General features: G+C 38.9%; 1 non-coding gene across 1 annotated transcript; it reads left to right on the top strand.

Annotated features, from left to right (window-relative positions):
• The first annotated feature begins 1251 nt into the window (after positions 1-1251).
• On the top strand, positions 1252-1358 carry LOC136204440 (small nucleolar RNA R71). Its single transcript, XR_010675281.1, has one exon. It is a non-coding gene; the product is annotated as a small nucleolar RNA R71 (small nucleolar RNA).
• The last annotated feature ends 3758 nt before the right edge of the window (positions 1359-5116 follow it).

Raw genomic sequence — 5116 nt, forward strand, 5'->3', positions numbered from 1 at the left:
TTAGTGGGTTTCAGCTCTCCTAAACCCAATTTTCGAAAGATACTTAATGGCATGAGATTTATGCTTGCTCCAAGATCACATAGAGCTCTTTCGAAATACATACCACCGATAGTACACAGGATAGAGAAACTTCCCGGGTCCTTCAATTTGGGTGGTAATTTATTGAGTAGGATAGCCGAACATCCTTCCGTTAATTTCACTGTTTCATTATCCTCCAATTTTCTCTTTTTGGAAAGTATATCTTTTAAAAATTTAGCATACATGGGCATATTTTCCAAGGCTTCCGCAAACGGAATATTTATATGTAATTTCTTGAAAATGTCGAGAAATTTGGAGAATTGCTTTTCTTGTTTCTCCTTGTTCAACCTTTGGGGAAATGGAATTTTTGTTTTGTAAGGTTGAACAAGTGGATCTGCAAAAAGCTTTGGGGGAGATGAATCTTGAGGTTTAGAAGTACTTACCTCATCCGTGGTATCTTTTACCTGTTTGCTCGGAGCCGATTGTAACTCTTTGTTGTTTCTCAATGTGATGGCTTTCACATGCTCCCTTGGGTTTGTTTCTGTGTTGCTTGGAAGGGATCCCATAGGACGTTCGGACATGGCTTCTGCTAATTGGCTTATGCTCGTTTCAAGCCCTTTTGTAAACGTATCTTGATTTCTCTTCCATTCCTCCATACCTGCAAGACGAGCTTCCATTTTTGCAAGAATTGTTACAATAGCCGAAGCTTCATCACCAACATTTCTCTTTTTATTAGGATTAAATCCGGGTGGAGGTCTTTGCGGATTTTGCACATTTTGATTATTAGTCCATGAGAAATTAGGGTGATTTCTCCAACCATTATTGTATGTGTTGGAATAAGGATTAGATTGCTTAAAATTTCCCACAAAGTTTGCACTAGCGGTATCCCCAAGAAATGGGTTTGCCGCTTGACAATCCTCACTCTTATGTCCACTTAAACCACATAAATCACACAAATTATTTTGGTTCAAATTAGCCATTAATAGATCCAATTTTTTATTTAACTCATCAATGCCGGATCTTAATGACGAATCAACCAAATATGTTCCCGCTCTTGTTTCTAGGTTTTTCTCCGCTTGCCAATGAGAGCACCTTTCCGCCAATTCTTGGATTAAATCATAAGCCTCCGTTTGGGTCTTCTTAAGGATGTTTCCACCTGCGGCGGAATCAATTGTGGCACAGTTAGCGGAAGATAAACCATTATAGAAAATACTAACCTGTTGCCACTTCTCAAATCCATGATGTGGGCATTTCTTCAATAGTCGACGGAATCGCTCCCACGCATCATATAATGTCTCTCTCTCGGTTTGGCGAAAAGAACTTATCTCGTTTTTGTACATCGCCGTTTTAGATGGAGGGAAGTACTTAGCTAAGAATTTCTTAACTAACTCATCCCATGTCCCAATGGATCCGGTCTCGAGAGAATCCAACCAGTCAGCTGCATCATCCCTTAAAGAAAAAGAAAACAATTTTAGTTTAATAGCTTCTGGTGGTACCCCATTTTGCTTAAGCATAGAACAATGTTTAACAAATTTATTTAAATGGGAGTTTGGATCTTCTCTCGGATCTCCGCCAAATTGACCAGAGTTTTGTATAAGTTGGATCATTGCCGGCTTGATCTCGAAGTTGTTTGCTCCAATGGTAGGTTCCACGATACTTGAATTCATGTCCAAACGGTTTGGAGTGAGTAGATCCATGATGGAACGTTCCTCTTGTGCCATGTTTGCTCTTCGATTAGCCAAGTTCCTGTGGAAAGTACGCTCAATTTCAGGATCGGGCAATAATAAAGGCCAACTTAAACTTCTTGTGTTCATAAAACAAAACAAAATAAAATGAAATAAAATAAAACGTCTAAATTAATAGAAGTTTGACTAGATTAATATTATAATTCTACTATCCCCAGCAACGGCGCCAAAAACTTGATGCGCGTTTTACGTATACGTGCATGTGAAGGCAAGTGTACCTTAGTCGTGTATCAAGTAATAAAGTGTAAGTAGAGTATCGTTCCCACGAGGATGGTGATTATAAGTATTAATCTTTTTGCTCCCTATCTATTATTTAAACAACCGAAATGTAGAGTTTGTTGGACAACCAAGCTAAGACTTTAAGCAAGAAATGAAATGAAAATTACACAAATTACGTGAGAGATTACTTATAATAAAAGAAACTAAGGCTTTTAGCTTCACTTAACCTCTTTGCTTGGTAATAACACTTAACCCCTTTTAAGTTGTTTTATCCTTCTTAAGATGGTGATTTTTCTTATTAACTATTAGTTCTCGAGATTGGTTCTAAACTCTTGACTAATTACTTTCCCTTGGTCCGGCTCAAGTAATTAATCAAGAGAAGCATTAAGTCTTCTTAGTTCCAAACCTTCGATTTATTACTTTCCCTTGGTCCGGCTCAAGTAATAAATCTAAGATTTGTAATAAGATTTAATCTAAACCTTTTTAACCTACTTTACCTTGGTCCGGCTAAAGTGATTACTTAAGATTCAAGAAAAACCGCTCAAGTAATTAGTTCTAAACTTTCGATTAATTACTTTCCCTTGGTCCGGCTCAAGTAATTAATCCAAAGAAGCATTAAGTTTTCTTATTTCCAAACCTTCGATTTATTACTTTCCCTTGGTCCGGCTCAAGTAATAAATTAAAGATTTGTAATAAGATTCATGAAAAACCTTGGAAAACCAATAAGCCACACTAAATGGTCATTAGGTCCAACTTATGAATTTCGATTAATCAATTTAATCACGGTCAATATAAACGATTAATTATATCCAAGTAGAGAGTTGGCCCATCTCCTACAAGCATTAAGAATCATAAGTTAGTTCTCAAAAAAGGATAAAGATAACTTAAATAGGTTAAACGTAATTACCACATAATTAAGGTTAAGATCCACTTTTAGCCTTAGTTAAGAGGGGTTTAGCCCATCATTAGATTAAAACACACTTTAGAAAGATAGATAATAGAGTTCATATTAATAAAAGAGATTAAAGTTTAGAAGAAACCGTAATGACGATTACCGAACGAACTTCTTCGGTAACTTGAAACTTACTTTTATTAGATGAACTTTTGCACAAACAACACTCTAACAACAATAACAACAACACAAATAACCGATTCTTATGGAGAAGAATCAACAAAATAACATTATAGAGGGAGGAATTAAGCATAAGCTTGGTGTGTCTTCAAATGGCACCCAAGGCCTCCTTTTATAGTAAAATGGCACACATAATTCCAAAGACCAAGTCATCCTTATGGCCTCCCACTCCTTATCATCTGAATTTAGCATTTAAGAGGGCATGGGGGAAGATTTTAATAATTTAGGAGTTGAGATGTGAAAGGAATCTTAGGCTTCAACATATTCATCAACTTTGGATAATTTTCTGGGCCTGATGCACTTCGAATTTGGAGATGATTATTGTTAGACATTTGTTCATCTTTCTCTTAGCTTTCCAACGCATTTTGAATCGCCTCAATTCGAGTCCGTATGAGGGAGATAAGTTGAAAATACGAAAATGTGTCAAATCTGTCCTAGTGTGAACAATTGGACTTTATTTTACAGCACCTATCCGCGACGAAGTGCATGCTGGGTGTCACTAAAACTCCTTTTTTCTGGTCCCTTTTACTCCCGAGTTGCCACCTTAAGCCTCGACTTGGTTATTTGTGCCGAAAACCTTGCGAAAGTGCCTAAAAAACATACAAATTGGCTTAGATACATAAAATAAAGAAAATATACAAAAACCATTATTAAAATTTATTAAAATGGTACACAATAACTAGTAATTAAATACTAAAAATGCTATAAATTAGGACGATAACAATACGCGCGGCGTACCCTAGGGTACTCCCCTTGTGTCCTCTACGTGGCATCTATTAAAAAGAGCTTGTTTTAGGGAAAGCGTACGTGGGGCGCAAATTTAGGTACGCCGCGCGTAGTGTGTCCTTTAGTAAGTAAAAAGGGGCAGACACACAACTACGCGGGGCGCAATGGGTTATACGCCCCGCGTATTTTAAGAGTTTTGGATTAATGTGGGATTTGTTTTTCTTTTGATTTTATGAAAATAAAAGAAAAAGGGGGAAAATAAAATAAAGTAAAGATGAAGACAATAATGCAAAATAAAGAAAGGAGATAACGTTTATAATACATATAGACAAGTGGTTCGAGGAATTCAAACCGACGCTACGTTTTAATTCGAAGTAGCTCGACTTTCTTGTATGGCGGCTTATTGCAAGACGTCCGCGTTGGAGCTTGACGGGTCCGAACTCCTATTGTTGAGGAGCATTATCACTTGTCCGGATTCCCTATTCTTACCCCGCGGATTTTGTTCAGTGTTCGCCGGGAGGGTTCCTAGTGGCCTTTCTTGTTGTTGACGGTTTAGGTGGGCCACCTGGCGGCTAAGATCCCTACAAAACACTTCGCTATCGGAAAGACGGGTTAATATGTCCTTCAACAAGGACGTGATCGATTGGTCGTGTACATTGTTGGAAGGTGGAGCGTTTCGATTACCGGGCGCGGTTTGTGATTGCCCGAGCCCGTTTTCCCGAAATTCTTGCTCAAAGCCGGATGGGGGCCTCAACACGTTATTATTGTTGCCATATGATAAGTTCGGGTGTTGGTACCGAGGTCTCCATCCGCTGTTATTATTATTATTATTATGGTGAGAATAGGAGTTCGGATGGGAATTATACCTTTGGTTACCTCCTATATAATTTACGTTTTCGGCATCGCCGGCGAAGGGGCTACCGATTTGGCAATTAAACGAATCATGGTCTCCACCACAGTGAGTGCACATCAGGACCTGCACACTTTTATTGAGGCTTAATTGGGCGATCAACGAGTCAAGCTTCTTGTTCATTTCAGCTATGGAGCTTTTCGGGGCCTCTTTCTCCACAGCGAATGTCTGGTGTCGTGACGGGCCGGCAAGCCGATCCTCTTGCCATTGCACACTTTTCCTTGCGAGCTCATGAATGAGCTCGTAGGCCTCACTAGCTGACTTCCGAAATAGATCCCCACCTGCAGCGGAATCAACAGTCGCACGGTTAGTGGGAGTTAACCCGTGGTAAAAAGTGCTTACCAAGTCATGCTTTGGGATGTCATG

This window comes from Euphorbia lathyris, chromosome 8 (genome assembly GCF_963576675.1).
Source record: "Euphorbia lathyris chromosome 8, ddEupLath1.1, whole genome shotgun sequence".
In the NCBI taxonomy this organism is placed as follows: Eukaryota; Viridiplantae; Streptophyta; class Magnoliopsida; order Malpighiales; family Euphorbiaceae; genus Euphorbia; species Euphorbia lathyris.